The following is an 18,068-nucleotide window of genomic DNA, read 5'->3' on the forward strand; positions in this document are numbered from 1 at the left end:
CACTTGTAACAGGGTTGGTGCCTAAGGATTGGAGGATTGCCGATATTTAAGAAAGGTAAGAGGGTAGATCCAGGCAACTACCGTCCAGTAAGCCTGACATCAGTAGTATGCAAAGTTTTTGAGGGCATTTTAAGGGATGACATGCAAAAATATATTGCAGAAAATAATATAATAACTGACAAACAGCATGAATTCATGAAAGATAAGTCGTGTCTAACCAACCTGTTGGGGTTCTATGAGGGGTTAAGTGCAAACCTGGATATTGGTAATGCAGCTGATGGGATTTATTTGGACTTTGAAAAGGCATTTGATACTGTACCACACAATAGCCTTATATTAAAGCTCCAGAACCAAGGACTAAGGGAAACTATATGCAACTGGGTAAGGAATTGGCTAAAAGATAGGAAACAAAGAATAGTCATAAATGGTACATTCTCTAAATGGGCTGCAGTCAGCAGTGGGGTGCCGCAGGGATCTGTGCTAGGACCAATTCTTTTTAATCTCTTTATTAATGACCTTGTGGATGGGATTGATAGTAAAGTGTCAGTCTTTGCTGATGACACCAAACTATGTAGGATATTAAAAACTGACCTTGATAGTACAATATTACAAAAAGATCTGGATAAGATGTCAGAATGGGCAGATACTTGGAAAATGAGATTTAATGTTGATAAATGTAAACTAATGCACCTAGGACAGAGTAATCCTATAGCTGCATATACATTAAATGGAAGTAAACTTGGGACTACAGAACAGGAGAAGGACTTGGGTATTCTTACTACAAATAAGCTGAGCAGCAGCTATCAATGTAAAGCAGCAGCTGCTAAAGCAAACAAGATTTTAGGGTGTATAAAAAGAGAGATTAGATCCCGTGATCCCAACGTATTGTTACCCCTCTATAAATCACTTGTAAGGCCACATCTGGAATATGGGAACCAGTTTTGGGCTCCACATTTTAAAAAGGACATTCAGAAGTTAGAGGCAGTTCAAAGGCGGGCAACTAGACTATTACAAGGAATGGAAGGCCTCCCATATGATGAGAGGTTGAACAAGTTAGATATGTTTAGATTAGAAAAAAGACGTCTCAGAGGAGTCTCATTTATATGTATAAATACATGTATGGTCAATATAAAGGACTAGCACATGACTTATTTCTTCCAAAGACAATACTAAGGACCAGGGGGCACTCACTGCGAGTGGAAGAAAAGCGATTCCGACAGCTAAATAGGAAAGGGTTCTTTACAGTTAGAGCAGTCAGACTGTGGAATGCCCTACCACAAGAGGTAGTAATGGCAGATACTATAACAGCTTTTAAAAAAGGGCTGGATGATTTCCTCAGTACACACGACATTGTTGGTTATAAATGACTTAGTGACCAAATGTAGAACTGGTGGAGGAAGGTTGAACTAGATGAACCTAGGTCTTTTTTCACCCTAAGTAACTATGTAACTAAGTATCGGGAATCTTATATTTAATTTTTAAGTCTCGAAAGGACACGAAATCGACTACATCATGCCTGCTAACATTTGACCTTCTCAATTTAGCATAGTGTCAGTTGGAGGCAGACATGAGTCTTGGTAGTGTAAGGGCCCAGGGACAGAGGACCTCAAATGTTCTATATGTCACAGTTGCTGTTCTGGCACAAGGGTGAAAGGGCCATGTTCCCTGGGTGGTCTACAAGGCCCTGATGTTCCCTGCTATCCACCCCCACACAGTATCCACAGCTGATGGACAGTCCACAGACATGGTCTTGGGGATAACAGTTGCTTTAATACAGCAGGAACAAAGGAAAACAACACGGAATATACGGTATGTTTCACGGTCTTTTGTGGGTAGGCCACAGCAAATACAGCTTGGTGTTGAATGCTGAAGTGTAATTAGAGTTCTGTAGCTTTAAGAGCACAATTTGCTTTAGATGTAATACTGGTATGCCTTTAGAAGCAGGTTCAGAGTCTCTTGAGCTTAGAGGGTAGATATAATAAGATTTTACAGACCTGGAGTCCTGGGGTTAATTTCACTGCTAGTTAAGACACATGCAGTACATGTAAGCAAATGTAGATAGTTGCCCAGCGCGCTACGGGGACCGGACGGCTGGTGCGTGGACAATGGCATGAAAGCCACTAATATTGCAGTGGGGTGGGAGACCCTCAAACTTCCCCAATCTGCGTGCAGTAGGGTCTGGTATATAGTCAGTAAGCCCTACTGTCTGAAGAGATGCACAATGTATATCTGGTCAGTGAAGATTCATGATAGGAAGCCTTCAGCATATTGGCTGTAAAAGTCAGGAAATGTTTAAATTCTAGGCCTCGGGCCTAGCAGGAGTCTTGTGGTGAAGAGAAACTCCACATAATGTCTTCCCTCAGAGGAGACTCAGCCAGAACTAGCTCATTCCAGTTCTTTCCAGACAGAGGCTGGAGAATAGCTCCACCTATTGAGCCATGTGACCAAGAACAACAGGCAATAGGAAAACACCCAATGAACACTTCAGATTCTTACAGTTTTCACCAATAGATAGTGCTAGAAAACAACAAATGAATAATGCTTTACATATAACATAATATTACATATAAGTAAATGTACTTAAACAGACACAATCTGGACCGGGCCACTACAGCAGGTTAGGTTACCCACTCGCTTTAACCCTTTTTTTGTTTTAGATCTCAGATGATCATTTGCAGGGTAACAAAGTATAAATGGACAGTTTTGTAACCCACATATTGATGGCGGATATAGCCTGTAATGTTAAGCTTGTATCCTCTCTCATGTGAATGTTAGAACTGTATACCTTGATGCAATCGTGGTCAGGTACCAGCTTCCAGATTGTAGTTAAAAAAAACCTTCCAAATCTTTATTGGTATAAAATCCAAAAAAAGGGAAATGGACATACATGAAAATAAATTTTACAGTGAAGCCAGAGAGACAAAGGAAATGGCAACACGTTTCAAACACTGTGTGGTTTGACAAAGAACACAGTGTTTAAAACGTATTGCCATTTCCTAGTCTCTCACTGTAAAATTTATTTTCATGCATGTCCATTTCCCTTTTTTTGGATTTCATATGAATAAAGATTTGGAATTTTTTTAAGAACAACCTGGAAGCTGGATCCTCCCTTAATTTGCTCATGGTTACCTGCGACTCAGAGCGCTGACCCATGCATGCCCTCCACTGTTGAGCTGGATTAACCCTTTTAATTGGGATCAGGTACCTGGGCAATTGATGCTTTCTGCCTTTTTTAACATGAGACCACTCACAGTAGTGCAGTGCATTTGCAGGAGCTGCAGATCTGTATTTCTCATCACCTAACTACAGGATCAAGGACTGCTCAGGATATTTAAAGGGGTATTTCCATCTCCAAGATAATATCCCAATATGTAGTAGGTGTAATAATAATGTTAGCAAATGCCTTCAATTGGAACGTAGTATAGTTCTCCTGATATAGCCATGTATCTTACCTCATGTGCAGACCATTGCAGGACCTTTAGGTATCCATGGTTACAACCACTAACAACTAATTGTCACTATATGCGTTGTCGTAACCATGGATACATAAGGTCCTGCAATGCCCTGTACATGAGTTGCGTGACATAGTGAATCAGAATAACTATACTAAATTTCTAATTTGAGGTATTTGTTGTTGTTGTTGTTGTTGTTGTTATTATTATTGTTATAATTATTATTATTATTATTCCTACTACATATTATGATAGGATCTTGGAGATGGGAATACGCCTTTAAGTGTGTCCTTTGCTGATGCCCTCTATTGCGCTAGTTTCCATGTGGTAATTTTTTGGTATTGTGGTATTCATTTTGTGCAGTCCTGGCCAAGTACTCAGTTATTCTCTCTTCAGCCCCATGTGCCTTATTTTTCTTTTTCTGGGCTCTTGTCTGTTTCCTCTACCTCTTCTTCCTTCCTCTCCTCTGCTCCACTCCTTTTCTTCAGATCTTTGGGTATCAGGCTCTGGTTCATGGATGGGGGAGGATATTGGATAGGGGTCGTCGGAGGCACTTTTCCTTCCCTGCCATTTTGGTGGGGGTGTAAGGGTCTAGAGGTCCTGTATGTTTGTGGTGTTTGTCACATTAGGTGTTTTAATTGGTTATATTGTACTAGAAGGTGGCCCGATTCTACGCATCGGGTATTCTAGAATTTACGTATTGTGTAGTTCATGTATGATTTTTGTTATTTATATATATATATATATATATATATATATATATATATATATAGAGAGAGAGATGTTGTTGTCTGTAGTTACCAAGTGTTTGTGTAGGCGCTGTACATGTTCTGGGTGTTGTCTGGGTGTGACGGGGGGTGAGAGCGGTGTTGTATGTGTGTTGCGTGTGTTGCGTTGTTTGTGGAGCGCTGTGTGTCTGTAGCGTTGTGTGTGTGTTGCGCGGTTTGTGTGTGTGTGGTGTGTTTTGGGGGGAGGTATGTTTTGTGCAATGTGTGTGTTGTGCGGTATGTGCGTATATTTGTGTGTGCCGCGGTGTTTGTGTGTTGGGTGTTGTGTGTGTGCAGCGTTGTCTGTGTGTGTGGGTGTCTGTTTAGGGCAGTTGTTTGTGGTTCCCAGTGTGTGTGTGTGTGTGTGGTGTGTTGTGCAGTGCGCGCGCGCGTGTGTGTGTGTGTGTGTGTGTGTGTGCATCAGCCTCTCTTCTCTCAGCCTACCTCTCTCAGCCTCCCTCCTCCCAGCCTCCTTCAGCATCAGCCTCCCTCTCCCAGCCTCCCCAGCATCAGCCTCCGCCAGCATCAGCCTCTCTCCTTCCAGCCTCCTCCAGCATGAGCCTCCCTCTCCCAGCCTTCCCCAGGATCAGCCTCTCTCCTCCCAGCCTCCGTCCTCCCAGCCTTCCCCAGCATCAGCTTTCCCCTCCCAGCCTCCCTCAGCATCAGCCTTCCCCAGCATCAGCCTCCCGTTCCCAGCGTTCCCCAGGATCAGCCTCTCTCCTCCCAGCCTCCTTCCTCCCAGCCTTCCCCAGCATCAGCTTTCCCCTCCCAGCCTCCCTCAGCATCAGCCTCCCTCAGCATCAGCCTCCCGTTCCCAGCCTTCCCCAGGATCAGCCTCTCTCCTCCCAGCCTCCTTACTCCCAGCCTCCCTCAGCATCAGCCTTCCCCTCCCAGTCTCCCCCAGCATCAGCCTCCCCAAGCATCAGCCTCCACCAGCATTAGCCTCTCTCCTTCCAGCCTCCCCCAGCATCAGCCTCCCCCAGCATCAGCCTCCACCAGCATCAGCCTCCCTCGTCCCAGCCTCCCCCTCCCAGCCTCCCCCAGCATCAGCCTCTCTCCTCCCAGCCTTCCCCATGATCAACCTCTCTGCTCCCAGCCTCCTCCAGCACGCCGTGCTCCTCTGCCGACACTCACACACCCGATCGCATCCACTCACACACACCCGATCGCATCCACTCACACACACCCGATCGCATCCACTCACACACACCCGATCGCATCCACTCACACACACCCGATCGCATCCACTCACACACACCCGATCGCATACACTCACACACACCCGATCGCATACACTCACACACACCCGATCGCATACACTCACACACACAGACACTGACGATATCGCACATACGCGCTTATACTCACAACATCCGGGGATATCACATGCTTCTGGCCATGTGATCCTCCCGCAGGTCCTGGAAGATCACAACAGCACAGTATCGAGGCCGAGAAGCAAGCGATATCCCAGGATGTTGTGAGTATGTGGATGCGATGTGATGTGTGAGGTGTGTGTGAGTGTGATCTGATTTGTGTGTGTATGTGTGTGTGTGTGTGTGCTGTTATGTGTGTGCTGTTATGTGTGTGCTGTTATGTGTCTGTATTTTCCGCCGCTGCAGGACCTTGATGTGTGGATGCGATGTGATGTGTGTGTGAGGTGTGTGTGAGAGTGAGTGTGAGCCGGTGTACACTGGTAACTATGATACACATCGGGTAACTAAGGGACCTTACTTACCCGATGTGTATAATGGTTACCAGCTTTCACGGCCTCCGTGAAGATCCCAGCATCGCAAGGTTATGTGTGGCGCTGCCGGGATCCTGACGGAGCCGGTGTAGAAGCAAGCGATATCCCAGCATGTTGTGATGTGTGAGGTGTGTGTGAGAGTGAGTGTGAGAGTGAGTGTGATCTGATGTGTGTGTGTACTCACCTGGGAATCGGGGCTCCGTGTCAGTTGGGCCAGAGCGAGCGTGGATTGCGTGAGGGGGCGGGGCCTGCAGAGAGCCGGGGCGAGAGGCCAATCCGTGTGGGGGGGCGGGGCCATGGCGAGCCCAGCGGCCAATCAGCTTTGTGTCACCATAAGGACACAATTTCGGAGCATGACAGACAGACAGACAGACAGACAGAATAAGGCAATTATATATATAGATATACTCAAGCTACATGCAGTATCGAGGATATTAGACTACATTGTGGCCTTGCACATTAAATAATTTATAATATGTGTTATGTTCTTCCAAAGGTTAATTGGCATGGTGAGTGTGCACACGCCCCCAGCCAATCAGAAAGCTGGTTGACCCTGCTCATTGGTCAATCAGAGGAGCTGGTGTGCATCCACCCTATGACCAATTAGTGGGTGATTGAGCTTCTGCCTTTCTCTGACCCCACCCCTTTCACTTCCTGCAGTATGAGCATCGCCATTTAACGGGGGGTATTCTCACAGGTTATTTTGCTGAAGCTCATCTGCTCACTCCAGCAGTATCCTAGGCAGTAGCAGTCGCTGGTCTAGGCGTCCATCAAAAAAAAATATCCAGATGAGATCTCTCAGCTGTGTAGATTTAAAAGGTGAACCTACAACCCTGGATACTGGGTGGTAAACCTCACAGCTGGTAAGGTAGCATATCACAAAAGTGATCCAGATAGAATTATATCTCTTTCCTGGTTGAGTCATACCCAGTGTGGGTTATCTATAGAATACGCTGTACATTTAGCAATCTAAAGAAAGTTCGAGCACCTTCATCAACCCCCAGATGAAACTTGTTTAAGGGGGCAAGTCCCTTGTGTTATCTAGAAAATTTGAGTGGTAACTTACGGTGTGCTGCCCACTTTCTATAGTAGGTCAGACCAGCAATCAGATTGCACTCAGTGGTGTATTTTTCAAGTGACTCAGAGTGTGTCCTGACTATGCTCACATTTGATTTAAGAACACACCTGAGTCTTCTCAGTGGTATGTAGTGAGGATGACTATGCTGTGCCGTCACTTCACTAGGGGTTTTCACCATTGGGTCTATTATTGACATGACAGATCACTCATGGTATTCTACCTGCGCTCTCCCAGAGGGGTCTGGTCATCGGCAGAGGTCCCTCAGTAGGATGTTATCATTCAAGTGAACTTGACTATAGCAAATACCACTTGGTAACTCAGTTTTGCAAGATAAATGGGTACTTTGGGCTCATCAAAGGGGAGTCAGTTCAGGTAATTCAGAGCACTAGGTAGATTCTATTTCAGGTGAACAACCTCAGCTTAGTTGAGTCAGACCTATTGACAAAGACCTTTTGGTTTGGAAAAGCTGCAAGACTTGTATGTGCTTTAACCTTCATCTTTCAGCCAGGATTTTGGTCTTAGGAAGAGACCACTGACCTTAGTGCATCACTTAAACAGTCCTAGTAGCACTACTCCAGCTTTTCTGATGCAGAATGAGGTCCCCTCTTGGTTCTTGATTCCAATCTTTAGCAGGATCATTCCCTCTAATTCTAAAGAAAAGGTTAGCTGACTTACCAAACTAATCTTTTTTTGCTTGGCAGTGTGGGAAGCAGGCGGGTTACCCTCATATAGGCTTCATCAGCCAATAGAAGACTACTGCTGAGATACAGTTAGGTCCAGAAATATTTGGACAGTGACACACGTTTTGTTATTTTAGCTGTTTACAAAAACATGTTCAGAAATACAATTATATATATAATATGGGCTGAAAGTGCACACTCCCAGCTGCAATATGAGAGTTTTCACATCCAAATCGGAGAAAGGGTTTAGGAATCATAGCTCTGTAATGCATAGCCTCCTCTTTTTCAAGGGACCAAAAGTAATTGGACAAGGGACTCTAAGGGCTGCAATTAACTCTGAAGGCGTCTCCCTCGTTAACCTATAATCAATGAAGTAGTTAAAAGGTCTGGGGTTGATTACAGGTGTGTGGTTATGCATTTGGAAGCTGTTGCTGTGACCAGACAACATGCGGTCTAAGGAACTCTCAATTGAGGTGAAGCAGAACATCCTGAGGCTGAAAAAAAAGAAAAAATCCATCAGAGAGATAGCAGACATGCTTGGAGTAGCAAAATCAACAGTCAGGTACATTCTGAGAAAAAAGGAATTGACTGGTGAGCTTTGGAACTCAAAAAGGCCTGGGCGTCCACGGATGACAACAGTGGTGGATGATCGCCGCATACTTTCTTTGGTGAAGAAGAACCCGTTCACAACATCAACTGAAGTCCAGAACACTCTCAGTGAAGTAGGTGTATCTGTCTCTAAGTCAACAGTAAAGAGAAGACTCCATGAAAGTAAATACAAAGGGTTCACATCTAGATGCAAACCATTCATCAATTCCAAAAATAGACAGGCCAGAGTTAAATTTGCTGAAAAACACCTCATGAAGCCAGCTCAGTTCTGGAAAAGTATTCTATGGACAGATGAGACCAAGATCAACCTGTACCAGAATGATGGGAAGAAAAAAGTTTGGAGAAGAAAGGGAACGGCACATGATCCAAGGCACACCACATCCTCTGTAAAACATGGTGGAGGCAACGTGATGGCATGGGCATGCATGGCTTTCAATGGCACTGGGTCACTTGTGTTTATTGATGACATAACAGCAGACAAGAGTAGCCGGATGAATTCTGAAGTGTACCGGGATATACTTTCAGCCCAGATTCAGCCAAATGCCGCAAAGTTGATCGGACGGCGCTTCATAGTACAGATGGACAATGACCCCAAGCATACAGCCAAAGCTACCCAGGAGTTCATGAGTGCAAAAAAGTGGAACATTCTGCAATGGCCAAGTCAATCACCAGATCTTAACCCAATTGAGCATGCATTTCACTTGCTCAAATCCAGACTTAAGACGGAAAGACCCACAAACAAGCAAGACCTGAAGGCTGCGGCTGTAAAGGCCTGGCAAAGCATTAAGAAGGAGGAAACCCAGCGTTTGGTGATGTCCATGGGTTCCAGACTTAAGGCAGTGATTGCCTCCAAAGGATTCGCAACAAAATATTGAAAATAAAAATTTTTTTTTTGGGTTTGGTTTATTTGTCCAATTACTTTTGACCTCCTAAAATGTGGAGTGTTTGTAAAGAAATGTGTACAATTCCTACTATTTCTATCAGATATTTTTGTTCAAACCTTCAAATTAAACGTTACAATCTGCACTTGAATTCTGTTGAAGAGGTTTCATTTCAAATCCAATGTGGTGGCATGCAGAGCCCAACTCGCGAAAATTGTGTCACTGTCCAAATATTTCTGGACCTAACTGTACACCATGATTGGCACTTCCTAAGTAGGTTGACCTTTTTAGATGTGTTAAGTGGCACTGAAGCTTCCCTTTTAGGAAGCTGCTACAGTACTTTGTTTCATCTCTTATGCTATCTCTGTTCTTAAATAGGTTTCCTCCTTATTATAGTCCTTTTCACTTGCAGTTTTTGATGATTGGATCAGAGAATATTAGCAGTGCTTTCATCTCTTCACCTCCTATAGGAGCATGGGGCAGGGCCACCTTATTTTTTTGTCAATACAGGTCAGTCAGATTGCTTTTTTATACGTTTTTCCTGGACCTCCATGACTTCTTACAAGTTTTGAGGGTCTCCAAAGAAGCCTACCCTCAATAGTTTTCCCTGGTATGTGATTGGTGTTGGCTCTTCCACATTTCAGGGGTGTTTTGGTCTTTCTCAATCAAGGCAGAATTATCCTGCCTTAGGTTGGACTAAAGATGTTGAATATAGAGAAAAAAGATTTAAGGACATAAGAACAACTCATGTGATGCCCTGGCCTATCAGGTCGTCACAGGGTATTACACAATTTTCTTTTCCATGCAGTACCCATCTCCTCCTTGTTTCCAGGTGCCACACAATGGTATTGCAAACACCAGCATGCAAATCCCAGTCACACACACCAGTGGGTAGGTCCACTGGAGAAAGGGCCGCCCACCTTTAGAGTCAGGCAGACTGGGGGGGAGGTGACTGGGCAGTCGTCGGCAGGGGAGCAAGAAGAGTAGTGGCTTTCAAGCAGCTATCAGGGGGAGAGCAGGCTGGGGGAGTTGGAGCTCCCAGAACAGCGAGGCAGCAGCCCTCAGAGTGTGAGGGGCTGAGTAGAAGAAGCTCGGACTAGAGTGGAACACACCAAGCAATACCATTGGGAACAGTCACCTGGACGGGCTTCCCTTCTGAGCGGCAGCAGTACTCCTGGAATTTTGGTTTAATTAAAGCCTGTGTACTGACCTTCAAAAGCAGCACAGCCTCATCCAGCACCACGACTACCAACCGTGAGTTCCTTGCTCCCTTTCTCTCAAACCTACATCCCACGGCTTCCGCTACCACCACCAAGTCCCGGGGCATTCCCCCTACCCGTGGAGGGGTTAAACACCTAGCTGCTCACTCAATCACCACCGGGTACTCCCAGCTCCAGCGGTGGTACTTCACCCTTACCACACACCACAGGTGGCATCACAAACTTTAACCAAACAGCCCCATGTAAATACTCCTTCTTTTATTTGTGTGACCACATGACCCCGACCCCCGGGTCCGGAGACCCCTCGAGCCACCGCGGATCCGGATCCGAGCAGCCCAGCTGCTGATGTGGGGGCGGCACACTCATATTTGATAATATGCATATGGGGCAACTCCCAAATTAATAATTACAAGCAAGACTATACCTGGAGTTGTAATCACCCCTGTAATATTAAATTTCATATTGATCTGTCCATATAATAAATCATGAGTTGGTTCTTTAATAAAAAAAAGCATACTTTTATTAAACAATTTTACATAAATTCTGGACAGCCATATATATTTATAGTTATGAAACAAAAATAATGACCCAGGACAGGAAAGTGAGGACAAAAAAAAACAAAACAAAATAAAAAGACATCCACAGGATAAGACTTCAAATTAAGTCAGAGTAACATCAGCCAAGGATATACAGTGTTTCCACCCATATCCTGTCCACCGCCATTAACTTAAGAATGGCGGCAGCTATAGGATTAGAAGTGGGGTGCAGGTATAGTAAAGTAGCCATGCGCTACGCAATTAAACCACCTATAGTGCCACCTGGTGGAAAACAATGTTAGCATTTACGAGAGAGAGAAAAAAAGTGAATTACAAAGTTGTAGGGCATCATCAATTCAATACAAATCGACACCTTGCATACAGAAACGCTATGATATGAAACCCATGACACCCCCCAAAAAATTGAATGCTAGTTACGCATATGGCGCTCAAAGTGGCCACCGTCGGCTGCAATGCACATCTGGACTCTGGAAAGCATACTGTATCTTGCTGCACATTGTGCAATATGATAGGTGACACATTTCAACAAGCATCTGTGATACGTGGTCGTAGGTCCTGCAATGTTGGTGGAGGGGTCGCATGCACCTGCTGTTTGATGTGACCTCACAGAAAGAAGTCCAATGGGGTCAGGTCAGGTGAGCATGGAGGCTACTCCACGCAGTCACCATACCCAATGACTTGTAGGAAGGTCTCCATGAGGTATCGCTTCACGTCCGCAGCCTTGTGATTTTTACACGTTCTAATCATAGCATGTCTGTATGCAAGGTGTCAATTCGTATTTAATTGATGGTGCCCTACAACTTTGTAATTCACTTTTTTGTCTATCTCGTTCAGTTTTCGAAATAAAAATGCTAACTCCGTTATTTTCCACCAGGTGGCGTTATAGGTAGTTTCATTGCATAGCTACTTTACTATACCTAGACACCACTTCTATGCCTATAGCTGCCGCCATTCTCAAGTTAATGGCGGTGGACACACTGTATACGATTGTCACATAAAACCTACATACAACAGCATTCAAACCTATATTCAATATTCGCCACAAGGTGGTGCTATAGTTCCACAATATCTAAGGCAATAGTTCCTGTGGAGGAAAAGGAATAGCGACGTAACATGGCCAGATAGCCACTCACCCATTAAGTGCATAGTGCCTAGATGTTGAATGTCTGCTAAGATCAGCATTCTTGAGTGAGTATAGAACTCCTTTTTGTTGTGGAAGATGCCACTAGGCACCACCCATAGCATTTAGACACTGCTTTCCTACCAGTCTGCTCTTTTACCCAATTTTTTGGTAATTTAGTTTTCTGGTGAGACTATCTGGTCTGCAGTTTGGAAGGCTTTTGGCAATTCAAATTAGGTTTGTCTGACTGTGATTAAGGAACAAGGGCCTTTGATGTCACATTTCTACTATTTTGTTAGATGGCAACTTTTTCCATAGATGAGAACCTATCTTGAGCTAAGGTTGACTCTCAAGAACCAGATTCCTGCCTTGTAAATCCTGGTCCAGCGGAACTTGACTTGTAAGCCATAGATCAGAACATATACAAGGCCAATGGTTTAGCCATGTAGACCTGTGGAACCTCAATTGCATCCTAAACGTTCCTCTCTCTCTGTCCCCCTTCTCTCCCTCTCTCTCTGTCCCCCTCTGTCCCCCTTCTCTCCCTCTCTCTCTGTCCCCCTTCTCTCTCTCTCTGTCCCCCTCTGTCCCCCTTCTCTCCCTCTCTCTCTGTCCCCCTTCTCTCTTTCTCTGTCCCCCTCTGTCCCCCTTCTCTCTCTCTCTCTCTCTCTCTGTCCCCCTTCTCTCACTCTCTCTGTCCCCCCCTCTCTCTCTCTCTCTCTCTCTCTCTCTGTCCCCTTCTCTCTCTCTCTGTCCCCTTCTCTCTCTCTCTCTGTCCCCCTTCTCTCTCTCTCTCTGTCCCCCTTCTCTCTCTGTCCCCCTTCTCTCTCTCTCTCTGTCCCCCTCTCTCTCTCTCTCTCTCTGTCCCCCTCTCTCTCTCTCTCTCTCTCTCTGTCCCCCTTCTCTCTCTCTCTCTCTGTCCCCCTTCTCTCTCTCTGTCCCCCTTCTCTCTCTCGCTCCCTCTCCCCCTTCTTTGTCCCCCCCTCTCTTTCTCTCTCTCTGTCCCCCTTCTCTCCCCTTCTCTCTCCCCTTCTCTCTCCCGCTCTCTCCCGCTCTCTCCCGCTCTCTCCCGCCCTCTCCCGCCCTCTCCCCCTTCTCTCCCCCTTCTCTCCCCCTTCTCTCCCCCTTCTCTCCCCCTTCTCTCCCCCTTCTCTCCCCCTCTCTCCCCCTTCTCTCCCCCTTCGCTCCCCCTCGCTCCCCCTCGCTCCCCCTCGCTCCCCCTCGCTCCCCCTCGCTCCCCCTCGCTCCCCCTCTCTCCCCCTTCTCTCCCCCTCGCTCCCCCTCGCTCCCCCTCGCTCCCCCTCGCTCCCCCTCTCTTTCCCGCTGTCTCCCTCTCTCTCTCCCTCTCTCTCCCTCTCTCCCTCTCCCTCGCTCCCCCTCGCTCCCCCTCGCTCCCCCTCGCTCCCCCTCTCTTTCCCGCTGTCTCCCTCTCTCTCTCCCTCTCTCTCCCTCTCTCCCTCTCCCCCTCGCCCTCTCGACCTCTCGCCCTCTCAACCTCTCGACCTCTCGCCCTCTCAACCTCTCGCCCTCTCGCCCTCTCGCCCTCTCGCCCTCTCGCCCTCTCAACCTCTCGCCCTCTCAACCTCTCGCCCTCTCGCCCTCTCAACCTCTCGCCCTCTCGCCCTCTCAACCAATAGCCCTCTCGCCCTCTCGCCCTCTCGCCCTCTCGCCCTCTCGCCCTCTCGCCCTCTCGCCCTCTCGCCCTCTCGCCCTCTCGCCCTCTCGCCCTCTCGCCCTCTCGCCCTCTCAACCTCTCAACCTCTCAACCTCTCGCCCTCTCACCCTCTCTCTCTCGCCCTCTCGCCCTCTCTCTCTCGCCCTCTTGCCCTCTCTCTCTCGCCCTCTCTCTCGCCCTCTGGCCCGCCCTCTCTCTCTCGCCCGCCCTCTCTCTCTCGCCCGCCCGCCCTCTCTCTCTCTCGCCCGCCCTCTCTCTCTCGCCCGCCCTCTCTCTCTCGCCCTCTCTCTCTCGCCCTCTTGCCCTCTCTCTTGCCCTCTCGCCCTCTCTCTCTCGCCCTCTCGCCCTCTCTCTCTCGCCCTCTTGCCCTCTCTCTCTCGCCCTCTCGCCTGCCCTCTCTCTCTCGCCCGCCCGCCCTCTCTCTCGCCCGCCCGCCCTCTCTCTCGCCCGCCCGCCCTCTCTCTCGCCCGCCCGCCCTCTCTCTCGCCCGCCCGCCCTCTCTCTCGCCCGCCCGCCCTCTCTCTCGCCCGCCCGCCCTCTCTCTCTCGCCCGCCCTCTCTCTCTCGCCCTCTCGCCCTCTCTCTCTCGCCCTCTCGCCCTCTCTCTCTCGCCCTCTTGCCCTCTCTCTTGCCCTCTCGCCCTCTCTCTCTCGCCCTCTCGCCCGCCCTCTCTCTCTCGCCTGCCCGCCCTCTCTCTCTCGCCTGCCCGCCCTCTCTCTCTCAACCGCCCTCTCTCTCTCAACCGCCCTCTCTCTCTCGCCCGCCCTCTCTCTCTCGCCCGCCCTCTCTCTCTCGCCCGCCCGCTCTCTCTCGCCCGCCCTCTCTCTCTCTCGCCCGCCCTCTCTCTCTCTCGCCCGCCCTCTCTGTCTCTCGCCCGCCCTCTCTCTCTCGCCCGCCCTCTCCCTCTCGCCCGCCCTTTCTCTCTCGCCCGCCCTTTCTCTCTCGCCCGCCCTCTCTCTCTCGCCCTCTTGCCCTCTCTCTCTCACCTTCTTGCCCTCTCTCTCTCGCCCTCCTGCCCTCTCTCTCTCGCCCTCTTGCCCTCTCTCTCTCACCTTCTTGCCCTCTCTCTCTCGCCCTCTTGCCCTCTCTCTCTCGCCCTCTTGCCCTCTCTCCCTCCCTCTCTCCCTTCTCTCTCCCTCTCCCCCTTCTCTCTCTCTCTGCCCCCCTTTGCTCTCTCTCTGTCCCCATTTGCTCTTTCTCTCTGTCCCCATTTGCTCTTTCTCTCTGTCCCCCTTTGCTCTCTCTCTCTGTCCCCCTTTGCTCTCTCTCTCTGTCCCCCTTTGCTCTCTCTCTCTGTCCCCCTTTGCTCTCTCTCTGTCCCCCTTTGCTCTCTCTCTGTCCCCCTTTGCTCTCTCTGTCCCCCTTTGCTCTCTCTCTCTGTCCCCCTTTGCTCTCTCTCTGTCCCCCTTTGCTCTCTCTCTGTCCCCCTTTGCTCTCTCTCTGTCCCCCTTCGCTCTCTCTCTGTCCCCCTTCGCTCTCTCTCTGTCCCCCTTTGCTCTCTCTGTCCCCCTTCGCTCTCTGTCCCCCTTCGCTCTGTCCCCCTTCGCTCTGTCCCCCTTCGCTCTCTGTCCCCCTTCGCTCTCTGTCCCCCTTCGCTCTCTGTCCCCCTTCGCTCTCTGTCCCCCTTCGCTCTCTGTCCCCCTTCGCTCTCTGTCCCCCTTCGCTCTCTGTCCCCCTTCGCTCTCTGTCCCCCTTCGCTCTCTCTGTCCCCCTTCGCTCTCTCTGTCCCCCTTCGCTCTCTCTGTCCCCCTTCGCTCTCTGTCCCCCTTCGCTCTCTCTGTCCCCCTTCGCTCTCTCTGTCCCCCTTCGCTCTCTCTGTCCCCCTTCGCTCTCTCTGTCCCCCTTCGCTCTCTCTGTCCCCCTTCGCTCTCTCTGTCCCCCTTCGCGCTCTCTGTCCCCCTTCGCGCTCTCTGTCCCCCTTCGCGCTCTCTGTCCCCCTTCGCGCTCTCTGTCCCCCTTCGCGCTCTCTGTCCCCCTTCGCGCTCTCTGTCCCCCTTCGCGCTCTCTGTCCCCCTTCGCGCTCTCTGTCCCCCTTCGCGCTCTCTGTCCCCCTTCGCGCTCTCTGTCCCCCTTCGCGCTCTCTGTCCCCCTTCGCGCTCTCTGTCCCCCTTCGCGCTCTCTGTCCCCCTTCGCGCTCTCTGTCCCCCTTCGCGCTCTCTGTCCCCCTTCGCGCTCTCTGTCCCCTTCGCTCTTTCTGTCCCCCTTCGCGCTCTTTCTGTCCCCCTTCGCTCTCTTCTGTCCCCCTTCGCTCTCTTTCTGTCCCCCTTCTGTCTCTGTCCCCCTTCTCTCTTTCTGTCCCCCTTCTCTCTTTCTGTCCCCCTTCTCTCTTTCTGTCCCCCTTCTCTCTCTGTCCCCCTTTTCTCTCTGTCCCCCTTCTCTCTGTCCCCCTTCTCTCTCTGTCCCCCTTCTCTCTCTCTGTCCCCCTTCTCTCTTTCTGTCCCCCTTCTCTCTCTCTCTGTCCCCCTTCTCTCTCTCTGTCCCCCTTCTCTCTCTCTGTCCCCCTTCTCTCTCTCTGTCCCCCTTCTCCCTCTCTGTCCCCCTTCTCTCTCTCTCTGTCCCCCTTCTCTCTCTCTCTGTCCCCCTTCTCTCTCTCTCTGTCCCCCTTCTCTCTCTCTCTGTCCCCCTTCTCTCTCTCTCTGTCCCCCTTCTCTCTCTCTCTGTCCCCCTTCTCTCTCTCTTTCCCCGCTTCGTCTCTTTCCCCACTTCATCCGTCTCTCTCTCTCTCTCTCTCCTCGCTTCGTCTCTCTCTCCCTCCTCGCTTCGTCTCTTGGTCTGTCTCGGTGTGCATTTGTAGCGCCCCTGAGCACCTCAAGGTGCTACAAAGCAATGTTCTCCATCCCTATCAGGGACCCAGAACCCCAATGCCAGAAACAACAAAAACCCTGGTAATCCCAGTTTTCCCCAACAATACAATAGTACTTAGCTAGGGTGGGACCATGGATGGCCGCCTAGAGGTGGAGCTACTCCAGTCGACTAGTTAACCAGGTGAGAGGGGCATACTGTGGAGAGAAGTCGGACACAGGAAGACAGTAGTAGTTATAGTAGAGTTGACAGTGGAAGTGTAAGGTGTGTCTGAGCAACGTCCTGACTCAGGTTGATGGTGACCTGTTACCCAGGAGAGGTGGTTGCTGGTGGAGTATTCCCGGAACTATGCACCGACAGGGTACAGGACCCTAGGACAGGAAAGAGCTTCAAGCCGACCTCTTAACACCTGCACAGCAAAGGGGACCATCAAGGACCTTGCTGACCCTAAAGAATCCAAAGACTCAGTAGCAAAGGGAGAGCCGGGGACTGGACCAGAGACTCCAACCCCACAGGGTTCACGCTACCGTTAAGCGGACAGAAGTGGTCAAACCACAGACCAGGGACCCCCAGTGTTCCATACCATGGGGATCCACTTACCAGAGACTGTTGCAGGGGAAGAAGGTACCAGAGAACCAGACTGGCACTGGGACGAAGGGGGCCTGGAGGCGAAACCAGCCAGCATCGGGCAACCAGTTAACACCCAAAAAGTGAGTAAACCAGTTGCACTGAATACCTGTCTGGACTCCTTCTGACGTCCACCACACCATACACCCGCTGGGGCAAAACCCTACTTGCGGAGGGACCACCATAGTAGCTGCTCATACCATCAGCCCCAGTAGAGACATTCCGCAGCTGCGGCTCCCTACATATAGCCGCAACATCGCAAGTGGCGTCACAAATAACTTTATTCACAAATACCCTGTAAATATCCCCATTACAAAAAGGGCCTAGGGCACAGAACCGGGTAATGGCCACCATAGTGACATTCCCAAGACGTACCCTGCCCGGAACAGAGTACTCCATATCCCTGGGTGCTACATATTTATGCTGCTTTTTCTATCTGGATGGTTATGCTTTTCTTTCATTTCTATGTGTTCCTTCGTTTGGCTTCTCCTACTGCTTTCTCACTAACTGAGTCCTGATGTTGGCAGTAAAAATATTGTTTGCTAGGGAGGAGCCAACTTTTTTAAGGTGTATGATTCGTGTCTGCCTCCACTTGGCAGCAGTCTACCTTATGGTTCCTGTGTCCAGAATGAAGACTACAAGAAAGCATTTACGGTGAGTACCAAAAAAAACCCTTCACTTTTTGTAATTGGGTTTAATTTACAAAATGTAACGGGTTGTTTTTTACCTGTACACTTCTGGCTGCAGAATGAGATTGTTTACGAATGTCCGCTTTTTCAGACTGGGGACTTATTACTTTTATCTGTCTTTTATTAAGCTGTTCTCTGCTGACTTAAGTCCACAGGCCACATCAAAGGTGA

General features: G+C 49.3%; 1 protein-coding gene across 1 annotated transcript in view; it reads left to right on the top strand.

The window, feature by feature from the left end:
* LOC142243927 (maternal DNA replication licensing factor mcm6) overlaps positions 1 to 18,068 on the top strand; it is a 470,818-nt gene that overhangs the window by 312,186 nt on the left and 140,564 nt on the right. The window lies entirely within an intron of this gene.

This window comes from Anomaloglossus baeobatrachus, chromosome 6 (assembly GCF_048569485.1).
Source record: "Anomaloglossus baeobatrachus isolate aAnoBae1 chromosome 6, aAnoBae1.hap1, whole genome shotgun sequence".
Classification (NCBI taxonomy): domain Eukaryota; kingdom Metazoa; phylum Chordata; class Amphibia; order Anura; family Aromobatidae; genus Anomaloglossus; species Anomaloglossus baeobatrachus.